The 22,442-nt window shown below is 40.8% G+C and overlaps 1 long non-coding RNA gene across 1 annotated transcript in view; it reads left to right on the top strand.

The window, feature by feature from the left end:
- Window positions 1–3,210: 3,210 nt before the first annotated feature.
- LOC108554487 (uncharacterized) overlaps window positions 3,211–22,442 on the top strand; it is a 32,609-nt gene continuing 13,377 nt past the window's right edge. The window contains exon 1 of the long non-coding RNA XR_001890708.1: window positions 3,211–4,011. This is a non-coding gene — a long non-coding RNA (uncharacterized LOC108554487). The remainder of the gene's footprint in view (window positions 4,012–22,442) is intronic.

The raw sequence follows: 22,442 nt of genomic DNA, 5'->3' as shown, positions 1-22,442 counted from the left end.
TTGTTACGGAGGAAACGCGTGGCTGCATTAACAATCTTCCTTCGTTATCTTTTCGCTAAATTGCGAGGAGGTTGCACGATATTACACCGTGCTGTGTCCATAAAACAATACTGTAAAAGTGGCGCAGTGGCTTAGCATGCGAACATTAACGTAAACCGAATCACGCTCGCGCAGTTATCCACTAGTTATTCACGCGCAGCGTGAAGCGACGCCGGTGCCATCTATCCGGCGTGGCGGACGAAGAAGGAAGAAAGAAGAGGGAAAAAAATATTTGCCAGACTTTAACGGCGTTGTTCTTGGCATTTTACCGGCAGTGCTCTCAATATTTCACGAAGGTTATATACAATCGGGTATGCAAATAAATTTCGCCACGTGATGGTACCTCAAATAGGGCCCCCTCGTATTTCCGGTAACGCGGTGTCACACGAAGGCAGAAAGGAGCGACGGACACCGGTATGAAAAAGATGGTAGCGGACTGGTTGTAAAGGAAAAAAGGAAGAGAAGCTAGAGTAATGTAGCGAGTCAGCAGTTTTTGTTAAAAATTTATTCGGTTCAGTTTCATGAGAAATATCACCTCGTACCCCCTCGACGTTCCGTATCACACCTCAGCGGCTGCCGCCGACCCCACTCTCAGCCTCGCGTTCCACAGCCCACCCTCCATTCGCCGTTCTTCTATCTCTTCTCTTTCTTACTTTTATGTACACGTACGTACCTGACTTGCCACGATATACCGCCGCTGGAACGGGCTATTCATTTTTCAACGCTACGGAATTATTCGATACGCGTTGCTTGCTCCGCAACGATTTCGACAGGATTAAACGTAGGAACTGCGCTATCGAAAATTACGTTCCAGGCAGCGGCTAACTATCGACGCGTTGCGCCGCTCATACGATGTATTATTTTTCTTTCATACGCGATGAATATCCAGATAACGTGTTTCGGTGCAACACGTTGAATTTCGGCACTTTGGAAACGGTAAATACATTTATGTGTTGGAAGCAGAATGCTCGGCTTATCAGAGTCAGCGAGGCGAGAATGGTGTGCTTCCGCTTCCGCTGTTGGTATCGGGAATCCCTGAAGAAAGAGTTTCGAACCGGAGGTAGCCATAACGTTCGAAGAACTTAATCGACGTTTTCGTTCTAACGACTAGAAAAATACTTTGAAAATTATCATTTTTGTTATTAGGCGAGATTCTATTCCTACGCGTGTATTTATTCGTCGTACGAGACTGGTTTAATGATTAAAATAATTCTTACTGCGGCAGTTGGTTCCTTTTTAGGCAACGAAATGGCCGAATGAAAATATAAAACGAAAGTGAGCCGAAGAACGAATCGTAACAATGGGTCGTGATAAGTTTGTATACGTAGAGTGTACGTACAATGTACGGGCAGAGATATTCGTGCAAACGATATGCACGGTCCTTCTATATCAGACACCGGGATCTTTTCCCGCTGCGAACCGTAGCACACAGAGGCCATCGGCGTCGGTATAAAGAATTTTCTACGGATCTCATTCGTTGCCTCCCTCGCACACTGTCACTTTACCTCCTTCCTTGCTGTACGCCAGGGGAACGAGATTAAGCAGGTGTACAGTATGCGCCAGAAGTTCCTTTACCTTTCTTTCCGCCTCGAATGTCTGATTACGCTGTTCCCCGATTGGATTTTTATGTAGCGCCAATGGGAAATCAAGCGTGACGCGTGAAAGTGTTTTCGAAGCGATTCACGCAGCCGATCGTCACGCGAAAGACGCGAAATCGAGGAAAGAGATCGGGTATGCATCACGGAGATTTTTCGCGGGCACCTATGTACCGTGTACACACCTTTACACGTCGCGTAAATGTACAAATGATATGCAGTAGTCCAAGTATATCGTACCTAAGGATCTTTGCTCGTGCGCCGTGGCACATGCAAAAACCATCGGCATCGAATATAAAGAATTTTCCTTCGGATCTCACTACCCTTTACCTTCTTTGCTCGATCGTTCTCTTGCTCCGTCTTTTTTCTTGCGCGCGAGCGCATTGAGAAACAAGATTACGCCGATGTATAGTACACGCGTTGGAAGTTCTGTTTCCTAGAGGCAGAACGAGAAGAGAAGAGACGAGCGCAGAAAAAGCAAGAAAGAGAGATTGACTAACCCTCTTCCACCCGCGGCGAGCGTGATAGTCAGCGGGCGATGCGCGACCAAACCTAACCTAACTCCGTTGCCGGTTCTCCAGCAGGGTAAGCAGGCTGGGTCGCCAGGCGGCATAGGAGAAAAAGAGACAGACTAATGAAGAGTGTGGGTGGTGGGGACTAGATCGGCGCATGCGCGCCAACGACGCTTATTGAGCCATGGAGAGGGGCGGTTGGTGCCTCATCGTCGGCGGCGGTGGCGGCGGCAGCGGCAGCGGCGGCGGTGGTGGCGGTGACGGCGACGTGGCATGGTATACGGCCGCATGGGTGCAGCGAGGAGCGAGACGGGTAGCTTATATTATGCGGGGGAGGGGATCCTGGCTCCGCGTAGTCGGGGAAAGGAGAGAAAAGGAAGATAAACGATAGTGGAACAGAGATGGACAGAGAAAGAGAGAGGGAGTGAACGCGCGCGTATGTGTGCGAGCGCGCGTGTGTAGCAGAGGCAGAACGAGACGGTGTGTGTCACGAAAGTTCGTATGTACGATCAAGCGAGACGGAGCCCAGAGATTCAACGAAGATAGGACGAGAATGATAAAGCGAGGGGATACGAGAAAGGGAGTGGAATAGAGAGCGAGCGAGAGAGAGCGAGAAAGTACGAGGGGGTCCGAATTAGCGAGAGGGTGCATAGTTGTGCGATAGATGGTAGAAAGAGAGAAAACGTAAAGCCACTGCACATTAGACGAAGAAGGAGAGAGACATAAAACGTTGAACGGAGAAGGGACGAACCGACGGTCGTTTGTGTGAATCGTGCGAGACCGTAGGTGTGATTAAGCGAGACAGACGGAGGGGAATGTAAAAGAACGAATGAAATAGAACGAGAGAACGCTGGAGAGAAGGAAAAAGAGGGAGCGAGAGAAGCAGGAGAAATAGGTTCCAGTGTACGTGTGGTAGGATAAAGAGCGAGAAAGGTAGAAGGCGGGCAAGTAGTAGAAGAGGAGTGGCGGGACAAACGAGGTGGGGGTGAAAGGGGAAGGAAAGAGGGAAGAGGGGAGGGGGGAGGGGTGAGGGGGCGCTGGCATCGGACAGTCGGTGTCGCGCCAGGCCCCCGCTAGCGGCTAGCCAAGCAAGCAGCAAGCAGTCGCAATTCCGTCGCCTAACCAGCATTGCTCGCCTTACCTTTTCACCCTCTTACAAAATCGCATCGAGGCTTCCGTCAGCTGCATATATTTGCCCCGTTCCATCAGCCGGTCCCTCCGACGTCGTCCGTCGTTGTTCGTCGTCGCCATTGCCGCCGCCACCGCCGCCGTCGCCGCTGCTGCTACTGCCGTCGTCATCGTCGCACACGCAGTACGTCGTCGTTATTGCTCTCGCAATCGTCGTCTAGTCGCGCGTGGTTTTTAGCAGCGGTTGTATTAAAGGGAAAGCGCGAGCGAATATAAAAACGGAGTCCTTGTGATCGAGTAAGCTGATTATGAGTTGGAACAGTGCAGCAGTTCAGCACGCATCCGGGCCAGCGTTGTTAAAGTGAGAACAAGTTTTCGTGGTTTTGTGTCGCGATCCGGCTGATCGACCGGAACTGTAAAGTGAGAGTAGCAAAAGGAAAGTATTTTTTTCGCCGTTTCTCCTTGTCCTTAGTGAGAAAGAGAGCAAGTGCAGCGTCTAAAGGGAACGGCTACTAAAGCGAAGCTCGTATGTCACACGTCGAAAGAACAAGCCGTGTCATCGTTGAAATAAGTGCTGACAAATAAGATATATATCTACTTTTGTGTGTTGTTCGTTACTACAGTGAGAAGTTGCAAGCTTTGAAGAATCAGCGAAGGCTCACCGACCGCCTAACCTGTCACGGTGACCGACATCACGGCGAGATCGCGGCTGATACCTCCGCGTGTTCCGGCGCAAGGTAGTACAGAGCTCTCTATTTTACGATACATATGTATGTGTACGCGTACATCTATATATGTTCGTATACGTGCAGCTATAGAGCAATAAGTCGTACACGCCATTGCCCACGCGTGGGCGCTGTGCTGTATGCATTTGGACATATATTACAGTTTACGTCGTCATACCGATGACGTCATCGTTTCCGTAATTGCGTTTTTACGCCGTTGCTGAAACGACGATGTACCATTCTCCTTTACGCTGTTGTTCATGAGCTGCGTAGAGTATTTTACGAAATTCATTTTACACGTTCCTCATCCGAGTCTTCATTCCGCTTATCGTGTGTGTCGTCCATTTGTTCGAATCGCGGCCACATTTTTTTTTACGTTTCTGCTCGGTGAAGCTCGGCAGCTGATCCATCGTTCCATATTGTACGTGTTTTTCTACGCCATACGGCGCCCGATGTTGTCGTACCGGACATAACCTCTAGTCGTCCGTTCGTTTGTCGTTATCGAAATCGTTCATCTTAATGCGCGCGCGTTATCGCTGTTTTCTTCATGACCATCGCAACGCTGTAAAAAATGCGGGCAAGTATGGTGTCGTAGTTGGCTCTTGCTCTTCTACACGCCAAACGATTGACATCTTGACCTGTCACGTTCTTGTTCGAGCATAAACCACTCATTGACAGCAATCGGCGTGAAGTTCCATTGTAAGAGTGCCTCGCGGAATATGTACGTGGGATCGAAGCCGTGTAATCCACGTTACGTGTGCAAATGTGCGTCCACCGATTAACCACGTGTCATTAAATTCTTGTTTCCTCGCGCGATAGAGAACTCGTTCTTACGACGCTAACGGTTTCTAACGCGGTCATTTTTATTTCGTCGCGCATGCGCAGAACCACTCCGTTTCTTTCGTCGTTATTTCGGATTCTATATTTTCGCCGGTTTCGTCGCGAAGATAGCGTATAATTTAATGACCCGCCATTCGTGATCCACGGCAAAAGTGCTCGACGATATAATTCCCGTGAAGTTTTCCTTCCGCAGGCAAAAATATACCGTGGACGTAGACGGGTCTGAAGCTCGCTGTGCCTCTAGGGCTCGTGGTTACTGATGTAGATGCATCACCTGTACCGGGCACGTTCCTAAAACAAGATAATATGATGCGTGAGAAGAGCACTCGCGAAACTCGTTACTTTAGAGTGTTAGCTGGCGGCTGTGATAAATATCGTGACTCCTATTTTTTCGCAAACGGTGAAACGGTGTTTGACCATTTCCCACGGTTCCTTCGTCGTGTCGCACTCGTTTCCGTTAGAATTCGTTTTCCAAACGTATCCTACGTCTCTGTAGACTTTTCTCAGGGCTCTGACAAACGTGGACTACTAATTGAGCGATAGAAACATTGTAAACATGTTTTGAGAATATTTCGATGGCTGAATTGACGGATGTAGTGACCATTGCGCAGTTAAGAAGTTTCGTGAATTATTTTCCCAGGCATAGGCTTTTCAGTGTAATTTTAGGAAGTTGTGCAAGACACTTAGATTCTTCTATCCCTTCGAATTCCTGCGGCAGCAGGTATGCGAGCTGTTATCTGCAATCTTAATCTTATTTTTTCGAGGTGTCAGAGTTTCAAAAATTGCATTATTTTCTTTTCAAAAGTGTTTCATCGCTCCAGAGTTCAGTTTTTAATATCGGAAATAATTTCATAAATGTCACGCTGTCGAATGTACATACGTTTGATCTCAAACGCGAAATTTTATTTCTCAATCGTTTTTGAGTGAACTTGTGTATTTAATTATTTAATTTTTAATTTCGGAAGTAAAATATCGTACTCTTCATTATTTTTAATTATGGCTTAGGTAATTGTGACGTACCATGTCGAATAGCATCTAATGATATTATATTTTGCTTCATAGTTTCTGGATACAGCTTTTTTCTTTTCAAAGCTTGAAGGTGTTCCAAAAATTTTGTTGATATTGTAGTTGGATATTATCTGCATTGGTTTTCGTGATGCTTTGTTTCAGACAGCTTTTCCCTTAATCGTGCCATTATATCGTCTAATAATAGTAAACGCAGTTATGTTGATTGTTATCATTGAAAATCATTTATGCAAGTTGGAAAATTTTCCAACCGAAGAATGTGCATTGTTTCGTACTTATTTGTTCGTGTTGATCCTTTATTCGCTTTAAGTACTTCAGTAAGAAACTAATCACGATACGAAACGATTATTACAGTATTATGCTGTGTGTAGGTGAATGGAAATTATAACTGTTTATACGTAGTGAAGGTTATGGTCTCAAACTTACGCACAGTGTATTGTATGCTACTGTATGATTATTGTTCAGCTACAAGATAGCTATTGGATTTGAGAAGAATCAACTTCTTTGTTGCCCTTGAGTCACATGTATTTCCATTTATCCACCCATTTCTTAGCTAAATATTTTCACAAAAGTTACCATAATCTCTCACATACATTTTGGAGTAAATAGCAATAACAAATTCCCATTTTGAGCCATTTTGAGCTTGTCCACAAATACTTGTTTAAAATATTTCAGTAAATTTAAGAAACAAAGTTGAAGAATCCACAATTGGAGTTCTCAAATGAAACTGTTCCAAATATTGCAGTAAATTTTGCAGCGAATTAGGCTATTTTCTTGAATGTAGCAAACAATTCAAATATCATTTTCAACGGTACACAAAAAAGTTATGATAATTGCACAATTTCATAAAACAGATATGAAAGCTCCAATTTGCCAAAAATTAATTTCTGATAATATTTCAAACCAAGCATCATTCAAATAAAGCAGTAGGTCCTTATGTTGCTTTCCGAGTGCAATTTGCACTAGGCTGTTAGGCTATTCGAATAAGCTAATAGGTTCCTGTACGGTTTTCCAAGTGCAAATGGTAAAAACTTTCGTATGCTCAAGTCTCTTCTCCCAAATCGAATAAAATATTCGTAGCTCTAGCAGTGCGAGGGCTAATTAACCAAGTGCATGAAGGCTAGATGGACGATATTCTCGTAATGCGCCGCAATGGGAGGCTAATTTCTGCTTGGCGTGTGGACGTCGAACGAATTGACGCGTGAATGTGTGGAGTGCATCCTACACGTGTCGGTGTGCGATGTCTAACGCATCGAATTACAGTACCTTCGTGGGCGTGTCCCACTAACATTCCGACCTCGGTGTCTTTTATCCTATTGAGTCTTACTATACTGCTCCATGCCGTGAACCCTTTTTAAAACGCGGTGTCCTTGTTTACGACGACCACAGGAAGTCACACCTATGGCGGTGCCGCGTAGGCCGCATGCATGCCAGAGGATCGTTGCAGATCAAAACGAGCGGACGAGTAATAGGATGCAAACTGCTCAGCGCTTATGGCTGAAACAATCGCTGCGTCGTTCCTTTACGTTCGCGCTCCTGGTTTCTAGGCTAGGAATGTTTGGTTGCTTGCGCGAATCGTCAAAAGACGTTGGAGATACGTAATAGTTATGGTATTTGATGATTTGGCTAAAAGCAGAAATTGGAGCTGGGTAGAAATCGTTCCAGTTTTACACCGTGGCTCAGGAGTATTAGAGTGCTTGGCTGTTGTACGTTTGATAATTCTAAACGTCTGTTGCAGTTGAGTTTTTGGGAATAACACTGTGCCTGGTGGAAGATACTGATGTTGGGAAAGTGTGGCTGAAATTGGAAAAGAGTTTGATTAGGCTTTTGAAATTTGTGGAATATTGAATTACGTAATTCCGTGAGAACGCTTGCGTCTTGTAGCGTTGACGAATGTCTGTTGGATTCGAATTTTGGGAAATAAGATTTTACCTAGTGTAAGATACGAGTATCGAGAACATGTGGGCGAAATTAGAGAAAATTCTGATAAGGAATACGGAATTTATGTGACATTAAGCGTAGATATATAGTTATTCGTGAAAATATGTAGACTTGAGTTTTAAACGCTTGATAAATGTATGTTGGATTTAAATCTTGGGAAGGATGTTGTATCTGATGCAAGATAAGGGTGTTGAAAACGTGTAGATAAAATTGAAACAAGTTTTGATGAGAAATATGGAATCCGTGGAGAACTTGAATGTGGACATACAGAATAGCTCATGAAATTATCACCCCAATTTTATAATTTTAATAAACTCATGTAGGATTTGAATTTTTGAAAATGATACTAACCTGGTGCAAGATATAAGGATGGACAACGTGTGAGTGAAATTAGAAAAAATTCTGAAAATAAATACAGAGTTTGTGAAGAATTGAATGTGGATATATGAAAATATTTAGATATTTTAACTTTTGAACTTTGAACAAATAAAATGCGTACATTGGACTCTAATTTCTAAAATGATACTGTTCCTAGAGTCAGATATAAATGTTAAGAGTGTATGGGTAATATATAATAGAAAAAAAATCTGACAATACTAAAAGTATTTTGGAATATTGAATGTGAACATACCTTTTACGACAGCAACAGATATTCAAATGCTTCAATAATTTCTGAATTAGTTCATGTTTTGCTATTAATTGTAGTGCTTATCTTTTCTATTTTTTCATAATTTTCCTTATACTAGTATCATTTTCACCACTAGTATCTTATCTCAAATATAGTACTATTTTCAAAATCTAAATCCAGTACACTTGCATGCCAATATTTCCTTCAGCATCTGTATCTGAAAAAATTGGAAATTATTATCATTATTTAGTAACTAGAATTATCGACAGTGGAGTGTATTATTTTCAATCACATTAATTACAGTGATAGGCTCATGACAAAAATACGAAATAAATTAACTTTAATTCATGTCATTTTTATAAGAAATTATGCACCAGTCACTGCAATTCCTTTGCTGGCTCTCCCGATTCGCACGAAATAAATAAATGCGCGATTAGGAATTTTCAAATTGAATTTTCGTTTACCTTGATAGTTGACTTGGCATACTCCTTTGCAGCGTAGGAATTTTATCTTTGTTACGTTTGCATTATCTGTGTTGTGCACAGTGATTATAGCACTCGCCCATAAATTTATAAGCAACGCGTTTACGCCAGACGTATTTCACACAGTGGAATATTTTTATTTCCTTCATTGTGAATCGTTGAATTGCGTAAAATGTACCACTGTTACTATTTCCACGTTTCGAAGATATTATTTCTGTTACGCCTTTTCATTTTCATTCCCAGTATCGTCGTAATCGTAGACGAAATAAAATTTCAAATATTTTTCCGTCTTCACCACGAAAAGATTTCCTCCCTAAAAATGATTACAATATTAGATATTACATTACGAATATAATTTTACGATTTATTAAAACCTAACCTATAATACGCATGTTACGAAGAAGTATAAATAACAAATTCGAATTTTGAGTCGTTTAAGCAATTTTCATTCGTGAGTAATTCTTCCATAATCGGTAGGAATTATCTCATGACATCATCATCCGTGATCACGGCACGTAGATACGGTGAGCGAAATAGAAATAAAGAAAGAGAGAAGCCGGTGTGTTATGGACTGCGTGACGTAACTGAGTCGAAATTATCTTGGTTAATAGTGTGTCAGAAGTTCTAGTTTCTCGCGAGCAGCACAGTTCTGTGCGTTTCCACGTTTTTGTCACGCTTTTACGGTAAAACCGTTCCCGAAAATAAAACACAGAAATTGTGTATAGAGTTACAAACGCGGTAGGGATCCCCGGCGAAGAACTTCTATTTATACCATTTCGTGTTGGTCGTGTGCCAACAGAAATCACATTTATATCAAATGTCGTTAATTTACAATCCCCGCAAAACATCCGCGGACGAATTTTCGCTCGTGCGGCAGTATCTATACGCGGCTCACTCCCGAAGCCGTAAATCGTTTCACAGATCGTCCGGCCGGTTACACGCGACGTCACGATAAATATATGTCCTTCTAATCGCGGTATTTCTGCCACCGTGTCGTCGCGCCACTTTTCTAGGACAACATAATCACCGCGACTCCGCGGTCGGTACGGGAAGCTTATCGACACTGGCCCGATCGATAACTCGAGAAGGCCATCTAGATTACGAATTCTCCGCGTTGTCGAAACTTCGTCTCCACGCCGCGTACAGAAATGGCCGCGCACCAGTTGCATTCGTACGAACGTCAGAACGGTTTATACGAAAAAGAGACACGCGCAATGATGTGCAGAACGTCTTTCACGTATGACCGAGTAAGAGTCAAACAGATACGTACATACGATGCATGCGTTTATTAGAAGCTCATCAAAGAAAGTCAATAAAGAGGGAGCAGGAAGAGGGTAGTGGTGCGCACAAGAGGTACACTCGCGAACAACGCAATCCGTGAGACGCGACACCGCGTTACGTTGAAGGACGGCCGAGTCGACGAGACTGGAAACACAAAGCGGGTAAGGAGACGAACGAACGAACAAACGATTCAACGAACGAACTAACGAACGAACGAAGGTACGGACGAACAAACGAAGGAACGAAGGAACGAACGAACGAACGAACGAACGAAAGAACGAAAGAACGAACGAACGAACGAACGAATGTATGTATTTATATATTATAGCGCAACGTGTTGGTAACGTTAACGACGAGAAAGAGAAAGGGAGAGAAAGCTCGAAGCCTTAAGGTCGATTCTGGTGTCTGTCCCTGAACATTTCTGGGCATCGTGTATGTGTGTAGGCGGGGTGGGTGTGCCTCGTTTTAATTTTAGTCCCGTGACAGGCTGCTCCCGCGAGGGAGAGATAGGTGGCGTTGACCCGCCAACGTAACCTACAAATATTTCTCTCTTTCTCCCGTCATCGCGCCACTGTATCGTCGTCCCGTTCTCTCCGGACCACTGGCGCGCATATGCCTCGAGCGATACATCAACGAAAATCCACGGGTGTTCTTATGTTCCCCTTTTTCGGACGCTTGAGCGAACTTATAGTCTTATGACATTCCCTTTCTCTCTCTTCGTCCGGACCTTTATATATCTCGTCTCGCCGTCTTCGTTCCTCTTTTTTCTTCGTGGCTGACCTATCTCGCCGCGTTACGTGTAGACCGATCGAAAAATTGCATCTTATGGCGACACATTTTTATTTCACGGGTTCAGGAGGATATCTGTTTATTTTCAAAATGTCGTGAAATATCGTTCTATAAGATGTTGTTTTTCTCATGGTTTAGGAAATTGGGCTGTTGCGTGAAAAATTCAGTAGGATACGGCTAGGTGTCTCTCGTTCTCGACTTTATGTATTATGCGTATTTTTCTTTTTCACTCTTCTTTCCCTCCTTCTCCAGTACACGTGTGATCGTATTTTCTGTTTCACTTTCTCGTTGTGGATTTAGTTATTCTTTTCGCTTAGTATAATTAGATCGTACATTGTTTTTCCAGAAATTATCCATATTAGCAAAATAATCTTTTTTTCGAATTTGAATTTAATTATTAAACATTTTTTCAAACGTGCCAAATTTTTCGATTATATCTTCGAAAACCAGGCAATTTTTTTCATTTCAATAATTTAATTCGCTTATAATTTACATATTCGATATTTATTCTGAGCCGTTATAAATTTACGATGACATTATTACGACTCCATTGCACTGCGACAAGCGGGATAAATAAAAAATTTGTATTTTTGTGCAAAAGGCAGTTATTCGGATGGCAATCGAAAAAATCGCTTTTCGGTTTCATCCCGTCATCTGGAGACCTAAATTCCTAGAGCCATGTATATTTCAAGTTGGTAATAAATTTTGCCGCGGGCGATGGCTCGGCGTGCTACGTTTTTCGACGTTGCTCCGGAGCGGCAAAAATGAGGGTGGGGGTAGAAAACGGTTGGGTTGTTTTTAATTTAAAAGCGGGCCGATCGTAATTCTGTTTTCCCACCGAACTAGCCGGGGCTGATGGTACATTCATTGCGATAAAATTTGATTTCGCAGAAAACGATAAATATTCAAGGGCACACGGTTGAAACGCGCTCGCCCGACTCGCTCGTTGTGCGCGCGCGCACGCCAGCGTGCACACGCCTGTGCAGAATGTTCCCATGTGGAATTTCATCGTTGAGAGCATTTTGCGCTGTGACGGTACACGTATAGCGGCCGACTTTTCGACAATGAGTCAGAATGAATGATTTGCAAGCGTTGAAATGCATGAACGAGCAAGCCGAGCGCGACGTCCGATTGGACGACTGCCTCTCCGTAGTCGCGCCCTCGCCATCCTGCACGAATTTATGGCTTCAAAGCGTCCTGATGCATCTACTCTGTGGCGTCAAATTGCTTTCCAGCGGTTTTTTAGCGCCCCGCTCGTCCCCGTATCGCGACAGCTTTACGTTTTATCTAATTATATTTCGCCGCTCCGCGATAGTTCGTTTGATCAGGGGTAGGGGGCACGTGCGTTAGCTTTCGTACTTCTTCTCCCCTCCCACTCTCCCCACTCCGCTTCAAGTTCCACCATTTTCCTCGCGCGAATTTATCTATCTTTTCTCCGCTTTTCCGCGGTTTCTCTCTTTTTTCTCTCTTTTTCTTTTATTTTTCTGTATCTGTATATACTTCTCGTTCTCGTTTATTATATATATTTGTATTTTCATGTAGGATGTTTTTTGGAGCATATATAATGTCTCTTGAAAATTTGGAATGCTTGGGTTGTATGCTTTTGGTAAATGAAATATACACATTGGACTCAGATTTCGAAAATGATACTGGAGATGAGAGACGAGTATTAAAAGGGTGCTTCGAAGGTTATGAAACAATTAGACGATGAATATGGAATTGGAAGAATACTGAAGGTGAATATACATTTTAGCAGGACCACAAAAGTATTCGGAACTTCGTTAATACTTATGCTTTTGCAAAATTAACGTTGACTTTCATTCGGTTACAATCAATTATATATAGTTATTTGTCTTCATCGTATCATTATATTTACTATGATTTATATCGCAGGATTATTTGTTAAAAATTTTCCAGAGTTCCGAGTACTCTCATAATCCACAGTACACAAATAGACAGAGATACGAGAATATAAACAGGAAGAAAATTTTAAATCCGACCTAAAAAGCTGAACAAATGTACGTATCGTTACACATTTTGTGTCCCAAATAAAATCTCCCAGATTAATTGCAACATTTCTTCGCTCCCATAAACGTGTACACATATCCGCATTCAGTCTCCCACAAATTCCACGAATCTATCGTCAGACATTTTACAATTTTCTCCATACGTTCTGAAAATTTGGACCTCGCTTGCGAATTGTTTCCAGTATTGTCGTATTTATTATCATACCCGGTATCATTCGTTACAAATTTTCGAACACTGTCGCAAGCCGCGCTATGCGAACAGATACGGTGAACTTATCTCATCTGCAGGCTGGATCTCGAAGGTTCCAGAGCGAGGGTTTCAGGTGGAGAAAAATAAGCGCGGAGCACATGGAGGCTCGTCCCGACGGGGAATATTCAGCGTGTAATTACACGGCCATTTCTACCGAAACAGTCAGGGGTATAGCCGTTCTCGAGTTTAGTGAAAATGATACTGCGTTGCGACACGCCGCGATGCGCATGCTTTTCCTAATGTAATGAGGAGTGGCGCCTCCATCCAATGTATTCTTTCCGTACATGCGTTTTTCTTGCCGGCGTGGACGCGCTATGAAACGCGTTAGACTAATTTGAATTTTAATACATGCCCGCACGGGCCACGGGACACGTCGTTTCTGTGTTTTCTTCAAATTTCTTAACGCCGCTGCCTGCTGAATTTTTACACTCCCATGGTCTTGGCATAGCAAGGAGCATCGTTGATAAAGTAAACGTTTCGTTAGAATGCCTGTACGTGTATATGCGCGAAGCCGGTGTATTTTTGGCTTGGAAAATATTCCTGGCGAGGTGATGTCTGATACATTGTTGCACCGTTCTCGCAACAAATTAAACTGTACGTTGAGCAGTCGGTACTTTGGATGTTCCGAGGAAGATTTAGAAAATGATAAAGTAGTATGTGTATTTTGTAATTTAATTTGGCAAATTTTTGAATGGCGTTCAAAATTCGCGAAGAGTATCTAGCGGAGGAGTGTATGTGGTAAGCTTGGACCGAAGAAATCGTTGCTTTAGTTATTTACAAAATTATTTTTGAGGAGGCAGATACACGTGTTTCGTATTTGTGACGAAAATCCCGTATTTAGTATAAAAGCGCAGGAAATACAGTATTTTTTATAATTCTTCATATTTATTCCGGTAATCCCATAATGTTTCCAGGTATTCTCTTTTCGTTATCTATTTCTCGGTATTATCTTATCCTTAATAGATAAAACATTCAATGATAATAACGAAAGATTATCAGGATATTAGATTTCTGATTAATATTCGCAGGAAGCAATAAATGCATAATATGTACTTATACATGCATTTGTTAACGTATTAAAAAAACGTGGGAAACTAAGTTATGCGAAGCTAAATTATGCGAGGAAATTATAATACAGCATGTATTCGTAGACTGCGAAGTAAAACAGCAAAACACCTTGCTAACTTATCTTGAACGTAATTAAGGGCGCAGTCGGAAATAAGAAAAACAAGGGCGCGTTAAGTTTCCTGGGGGTTGCATACAGACATAGTGAATGCGCAAGAAGAATCGATAAATTTCACCATAATCAATCGCTTTGAAACTTTAGCGAGACAAGATTATAAGGCCGTTCGCCTAATTACGTTGCAGGATTATGATTGAATTTCGCGATAATATCGTTGGTACAAATGTACAACCCGTGTAACGTTATCGAATCGAAGAGGAAAATAATGAACCGGAATATTCGTTCGCCATTGAAAAGAAAATGCCAAAAATCGCAAGGAATTAAGAAATATATGGAAAGAGCGTTCGTTTTATCTCGAGGCGGATTAAAACGCAAGCTTGTCGAGCGAGTAATAAATTTTAGCAAAGAAAAGAATTTCTTGGAAGATCGGTTACGTTCTTATTTGCAATTCAGTTTTGTTTCAACATTTGACAAATTTACAACGTGTCTAGTCATTTTTATTCTAGGTATTGTTCGCGTATGTATCGTGTAACTCGTGTCGCACTGACGATGGTTAGTCGCTATTTAAATATTATACTTTTAACGTAGTCATGAGTCATTACGCATTTCTAAAGAACTCGGAATTTCAAATTAACTCAAATAACTGTGCAGTATAGAAACTTAAAAAGTAGGTAGCATTGCTGAAAAGATCCATGTCAGGTCAGGAATACACGAGATAATAAAAAGATTAATACATTGCGTACGATATTGATGACGAGATATCTCGTCTTTAGCAAGCCGAACATTGTAGCCAGGCGACGAGATATCTGGTTTTCAGGTTTCTTCGACTCAATCGATGATTTAAGGAATTAAAAATAAATTTTCTTGTTACGTTACCAGGGTAACAAAGTCTCACATATTCTTATTCTAATACCTTATGCAAATATAGTACCAAATGCCAATTAAAAATGTGTATATATGTATATATAACATAGGCCCTGGAAGCAGTGTACACAAATGTACACAAATCACAGGACAAATTAGTTAATAAACAGACTAAGAAATTATTAGAATAGAGACAGGTAGCAAACCGTTTAGGTTAATGGTTTCTATACATGTATGTATCTATTAGTAATGGTTAATCGCTATTTAAGTAGTTTCCTAAATTATTACACGTTTCCTGATTTTTAATTATCTCGAAAAACTATGCATCGCAAAGAGTCAGAGAATAGATGACCAACGAAAAATATCCGTTAATGCGAAAATTACCGAAGGATATTATATTACGGTATATATGTTACAAATATTATATTACAGATAATAAAGCATTTTATGAAATCATGTGGAGCGGCGAGTCGTAAATAAATTGCTTCGTTTCAATCCTCTCGGAAAGCACGAAAAATATTTGTCCACACGGGATGACACGATAAATTTCTATCGGAATCGATGAGAATTCCGGGTCGATACAAAAATCACTACCAAATGTAATATCTAACCTAACCTATTCCAAATTTTTCACACAAATTCACGTATAAATTCAAATTGTAACGCTACTCACTCGACTCGAGATACGACTTTTAATTGTCGATACATTATCCATACTTTATTGATAATCATATATCGATAATGCAGTTAGGATATCAATAAGACGAATAGATCATATTAATCGTAAGAAGGTAATCTTGTAATGAAAAATCGACTTCTTCGAATTTATTTATATTTGAAGAATATCTCCAATTTCTTTCTTTTTTAACGAAATTATTGAAAATAGTGGAAATTATTGTATATAGCTTGAGGTAAATCATGTTTTTAAAAACGGGCTCGAATGACTGACACGATTCCGGACCATCTGGTTATCTGAAACGAAAAACTAAAAATCACCCTAATTAGTGTAAATACAGCTATAGCATGATCCACCAGAACAGCAAAATTTCGGAGATTAAAAAAAAAATGGCAGCATTTTGAAACTTAGATATCCATTTTCCTTGTGCCTTTCGTACTTCGAGTGATAACAAAAAATAGAAAAAAAACATCAGATTTTGACATCCGTAGTTCACGCGATGAAGGCACATCCTGTGAAGATTTCCTACAAATTTCAAGTCAATCGGTCAACTAAGACACGAGATATGTAGTCAGCCAGTTGAAAAGATATGGTTCCGAGAAAAACGAGTGTTACCCCTATGTACAATGGCTGTACGCTACACTTCAAATATCTACAACCTTGCTAATTTTACCAATTCGATCAAATCCTTTTACACGGACATTTTCGAAAGCATGCACTTTGAGAAAATGTAAAAGAAAAAGAAAAATTGATTTTTTTAAGCCAGATTACATGAGTACTCCTTTGAACGAGATACACGCGACTGAAACCTAGACCTCGCCATTCGATTGTTCTCCACTCGCGTTTCTTTTCTCGAAAGCGTCCAAGAGCCTTAATGGAGTATCCCGCGGATAAACACGGATCTCGGAATATATCTGCAATTTCTCCGGTGTTTCGCGAAACATGCTCCGTCGCGAAATCAGCGCGGCCGTGGTAACTTGTTAATTCATAGGCACTTAAATTCGAAAAGTGTGGGTGTAAAGCTGTTCGCCGGTGTGCGTAACTGTGCACATGTATGCAGACACACGCGAGAAGGTGTAGGTTCGAACCGATGCCCGCGAATCGCCGATCAATATCGCCATTGTTTTCCATTCAGCTGATAATACCGGCGGCTTTCGGGGTACGGTCTTATTGTAGAAGTTGGCTCGTTCAGCTTAGTTCCACGAGGAAAATTTCAGTTGTTTTCGCGTTAAATACTTAGCAAACCGTCGCAGCCATTATATTTAGTTCGGTAACTTTCCCTTCGTCTAACGATTCATCATTCGCGATTGTAATCGCCAGCGAGAGGCATGCGCGTTAAAGCGTGCTCGTTGCTTTCTTGCTTGCGTCATTGGGATATTTGCAGATTTTCGAAAGTTCGAATATCCTTCGAATCGTTGGCTTTAAATTTCCAGCAGAATTCGGGATGCTTTCTCGCGGTTTTTAGGCACTCGAATGACAGAGAGAGAGAGAGAGAGAGGGGGAGAGAGAGTTAGTTTCCTGGGAACAGGAGATCGAATCGATAATAGTTGAACGCATTTGCTATTTGGACCGTTTATTTTGGAAATGGTGTAAGTCCAATTTCCATAGACAAGTGGCAAAGACAACAGTGCCCACTGGTGGCTACATTTGTTTTATTTCACGTGTCGAAAGTTACTATTTTTGGTTACTTATTTTATTTTCCTGCAAAACTGGATAATTTGATCATGGATTTGTTACAACGATAACGGAGAAAATAGGTAGACATTTTGCTGCACACAGGAAACTCTCTCGATATTCTGTATTATTCTGTGTTGCCAAGTTAAATCTACGAAAGAATCGGTACATAACTTAATAATCTCCCATGCTTCCACGTAAACATTCATATTCTCGCTAATGACACATCCAATAAAAATAAACTCACTCACGTTTGAGATATCGGTGCATGTGTATGTGCAGTGTTGTTACGCAGAGCAGGATGGGATGATATCATGGGTAATTGATGGATGAAATCATTGTTATTTAGGAAATTAGATTTTAAAGTAGAACGTATAACAGATCTTCGTATCTTTTGCCTTTATTTTTAGAGATCCTCGTTTATTCTTCAAGATCCTCAATTATTCTTGTGCTTTTGGAATTTTAATAAATTCGTTAAAGTAATTAGCGATGGTAGATGCGTGGCCTGTTCGTTTGTTAGATCAATTAATCCCACGAAAGAGTTAAATAGAAATTTATTTTGGGTCTAAAACGTGATGCGTGAAATGAAATATTTGGACGGTAAAATTAAAAAAAAAATTTTTAAGTGAAGCTAATTTGATTTTGACTCGCTAGTGCATTATATGTGAATTATAAAAGCAAGAACAGAATCGCGAATGACATAGATATTGAAAAATTAATTTTAAAAGAGACAAAATTGAGGATAGAATTTTGAGACCGTGGCAGTATTAAAATTTAGTATTAAAATTTTGATTCTCTTCTCGTACTCGACTTGAGATACATTCTTTATTCTACGAAAATCGATATTTTACAAAAAATAGGATATTGATTTACCTGTCCATGTAAAAGCTGAAACTATATATAATTATTTTAAAATTCTCATTATTTTCTGATATTCGGTTCAAAATAAATTTCTCATTTATCGATTTGCATTCCATAAATCTGACAATTCAGAAGATTACATATAAAATTTTCTTAATATCTAATAAAACATTATTAAAATGGTTCTTTACCAACTGAGTTCATGCCTGAAATTAAAATTCCTCTTTTTTAGTAATTTGAATAAACGTACTTGGAGAATTTTCCCTAAATCATAATAAAATAACTCGTTCTTCGCCCAGTTAATTTCTATATTTAATAAATACGACTATGCAAGAGAAAAAGTGGATGGAAGACCCTTAATTGCCACGGGTTGTACACCTGTAAGCGACCAAAGTCAATGGCCGTGGGCCACAATACGGTGGCCCGAAATGTTTTCCTAGTGAAATCAAAACCCGGTCTAGGAGCACGCTTTTTGCCTTTCCGTGATGTTTGACTCTTGCTAGCCTTTTAAGAAGATTGTCGGGTAGTAGGTATACTTCTATAGAATTGTGTTCTTTTGTGCGCGGCCATAGTGCGGAGGTATCTTGCAGGGAAAACCTCTGTCTGCGGAGCAATAAAACCCCAGGGCTTCCTTCCGATAGCGCTAGATCCTTCCATCGATCTGGATTCGTCACGGTTGACACGTATTTCACGGTGAACCGTCGTGACAGGTGTTAGACAATCATCGATTAGCCCCGGTGGTGTCTTCCAACCATACTCGCTATACCATTGCACTTTGCTTTCGTTCGAATCTTCCTCTTCCTACTCCTCTCGAGTACCCGGAGAGGTACTCGGGTACAGAAGCATGTCGATAGTACACGCAGAATCCACTATCATTCCTCTGAACATATTCGATCCGATGAGACCCGATGGAGAAATTTGAAACAACGCAAGAAGGTGAAAATGACGGAGTAACGTTTTTCTTTCTGGCTCTTTCAGTATGAAAATTTGATGAACGTAACGCTAGAATTACTACAGGGGGGTTAAAATCACTCGTTTCGGGTTTTTTATTCTTGCAATTGCAGAAAATATGCAGTTGCTATTGGGGAAATTAATATTGATTCAATTTAAATGGTTTATTTGAAATAGTTTAAATAATGTCAGTAGTGTATATTATACCTAGGTTCACGTTACAGGTTGGTAATGTTAGTTTCGAAATGGGACCAAACGTGACATAGTTTATTAGATTTGAAGAGGAAATATTTATTTGATAATAGATAATATTTTGTTCATATACATTCTATATCATTTTAGATAAAATATTACCTATATTACTTTATATGCAATGTAAAGTTAGGTACTATAATATATAACATATTATTCCGAGTGAACCATGTAACGTGACCACCTAGGTTATCTTCAAGTATTTATTATAGTTATCGTAGAAGCGATGAAAGATTATTACGTCGTAAATGGCAGGATGTAAACGAGATGATATAACGAATAGATACTGACACCTGATTTTTGTTAAGTTAACTATGTTACGGAAGATGGAAAAAATCAACTCACTAAAAACGAAAATGATCAAAGCAGTTCACCTTGTATATTAAACTAAACTCGAAACATTATTTATTATTATTAATTAAATATCGTGTTGACAAAGAAGAAAAAGAAATTAAGAAGGTTATAAAAATTATCTCGTAAAAGCAATCGAATTATCTCCTTGGAATATGATCGAGTAAACGAAGAATTAGTATGTCGACAATCTCGGGGATCAATCTTACCAATTTTTCTCGGATTTTCACACGGAAATACATCTCCCCCGATAGCTTTCGCGAGATGGACCCGTCGCGCGACCACTATCGAGGCACCGCTGTATGGGTTCCATGGTCAATTACTTTTGCCACGTTCACCACGATTTCTCGCAGTAATCTCTTTAATGAACGAACTTCGAGACTTCGGACAACGAATCGTCCGTGAACGTATGTCTGCACGCCGGATATCCTGGAAGTTTCTCGGGGTTCAGCGATGCAGAAGAGGCCCCCGGGATCGTGGCGCGAGACGACACTGTCGTATATACCAGATGCCCTGGAATGCGGGGATGCATATGCAAAAACGAACGAGGAGAAATACTTCTTGTCGGCAGGAAGATGTCAGACCGCGCTGGAATTCGTGCGGAGGTTTTAGACTTTGCACACACAGATGCACGTATTCGCACAGTGAATGAGGAAGACGTCTTTCTCTTCACTGCTTGACTGGGTGAATTTCAAGATCCTTCTAAAGAATCTGCTGCCTCTTCGTTTTTCCTCCTCTCCGCTCTTCTTTTTTCCTCTTCTTTTTCGGTACACACTGCGTCCCATAGAATGCAAACGCGCGCCAGTGGTGGAAACTGTCGTAAATATTGTTCCCTTCGGCCCGAAAGTATCAAAAATAACGCTTCCAACTCGGCAACTCCGACCGTCTAAAAATGTATCCCTGTCTCGCTTGTAATTCGCTTCTCCCTTTCGTTTTGTTTCAAGTTTCCGCTTCAGAGGGACGATTGTTCGACGTGGAGGGTTCTTTCTCGCGAATGATTTACAGCTGAAGTGGGTCAGGTCTCGTCTCCAGCAGACTGCGATTGAAATCATCATGGTGATTACAATGATCTCTCGTTGACGCGTCAGGATAGACTGAGAGATCTGTCACAACAATCTTGATTATTTCCACGTTCAAAGTGTGATGTTCAGCATAGACTGAGAGATCCATTACAAGAGTATTGGGTATTTCAACGTTCAAGGTGTGATGTTTAGCATTGACTGAGAGATCTATCATAAGAGTCTTGGGTATTTCGACGTTCAAGGTGTGATGTTCAGCATTGACTGCGAGATCTATCACAAGAGTCTTGGGTATTTCGATGTTCAAAGTGTGAAGTACAGCATAGACTGAGAGATATATCACAACATTCTTGGGTATTTGAACGTTCAAGGTATGATGCTCAGGATATGAGAGACCTATAGTTAAGAGTCGTGGATATTTCGATGTACAAGGTGTGATGTTTATGACAATTTTAAAAAATATCCTTGGCAAAACATATATATTTTCTTTTTAATACTGCATGGACATTATTTATAAACACGATCAATCGTATCTTAGTCGTACATGCTTATGCAGTAGATCAAATTTTCCCAATAGCTAACTTTCAAAGAAAGAAAGTTATACTATATTTCTTCATACCGTTTTACGAAGAAACCCTTGGTGTCCTGTTGTACATATCTTCCACGAACACCCTGTATATAACTATGTTTCCATCTAATAAGCATAAGTGAAATGAATTTTCTCAGAAGCAATCATACGTTTCCAGAGATTGCAGAGATATTAAAATATCCGAAACGAGTTACTTTGATCCTTCTGATAGTTGCAGTGTTACCCTTTTGAGGTTAGGTGTTTAGCTTCCTATGGGATGTATTTTAACCCACCTCGAAAAGTTGGCGATGTGCGTTCTTCGTCGGCACGAGAGAAAAGGAAGTTCTCACGTGCAAATGCTACAAAGTGCCACTCGGCTTTGGAAAAAATGTGTATTCCATCGATTTTCATTTAAAACATTAGTTGCATGCTGGAACATACGTATGTATGTTCTACACTGTAGTAAAGGATTCATTGAAACGTTATTTTCGCTTTCATTTCGGGTAATATCTCATGTCAAACAATTGAAATGAACATCCCTTTCCATTTCTACTCTATTAAAAAATATTTCGGCGCGAGTTGAATTTTTATTTCCTCTAAAACCGCGTGCATCAAAGAGTTAAACAAGTGCACGTCGTCTCTTTTTCGACTACTTCGAAAGCGTTTTCGATTAACCAGCTCCCGATGGGGTATATTTCACGGCAAAGTCGTTCCACGATCCTCCCTATCATAATCTCTATCCGTCTAATTAACGACGCAGTTAATTTCCCTGGTATACGT

The sequence above is a fragment of the Eufriesea mexicana genome, unplaced genomic scaffold, assembly GCF_001483705.2.
Source record: "Eufriesea mexicana isolate 0111107269 unplaced genomic scaffold, ASM148370v2 scaffold21882, whole genome shotgun sequence".
Lineage (NCBI taxonomy): Eukaryota > Metazoa > Arthropoda > Insecta > Hymenoptera > Apidae > Eufriesea > Eufriesea mexicana.
The sequence above is the reverse complement of the archived record's forward strand: the minus strand, read 5'-3'. Positions and strand labels throughout refer to the sequence as shown.